The sequence below is a fragment of the Odontomachus brunneus genome, unplaced genomic scaffold, assembly GCF_010583005.1.
Source record: "Odontomachus brunneus isolate Ranch 3 - 2012 unplaced genomic scaffold, Obru_v1 Obru_scaffold_223, whole genome shotgun sequence".
NCBI classification, from domain to species: Eukaryota; Metazoa; Arthropoda; class Insecta; order Hymenoptera; family Formicidae; genus Odontomachus; species Odontomachus brunneus.
Genome location: NW_022639673.1, coordinates 494729 through 495004, shown reverse-complemented (window position 1 = coordinate 495004; position 276 = coordinate 494729).

The window sequence follows — 276 nt, the reverse complement described above, 5'->3', positions numbered from 1 at the left end:
GGAGGGGGGCTTGGGGGGGCGCGGCTGTCAGGGCCGCCCGGACTTACTCCGGGGCAAGGCCTGACAGTCTGCACACGGGTAGGTCGGGCTCGTTAGCTCTTTAGCAGCCGACCTAGGGGAAGGACAACCTCGATAAAAAACCCGCCCTTGAGTGAGGGGTTGTAAAGTTCTCACTCAAAGGATGGCCCAAATGACGACGACTAAATGCAAACTTACCGGCCCAGGGGCTTCGGAGCCCCAGGGTCCGGCGGTACGGGGGGTAGCGTCCCGGCTCCC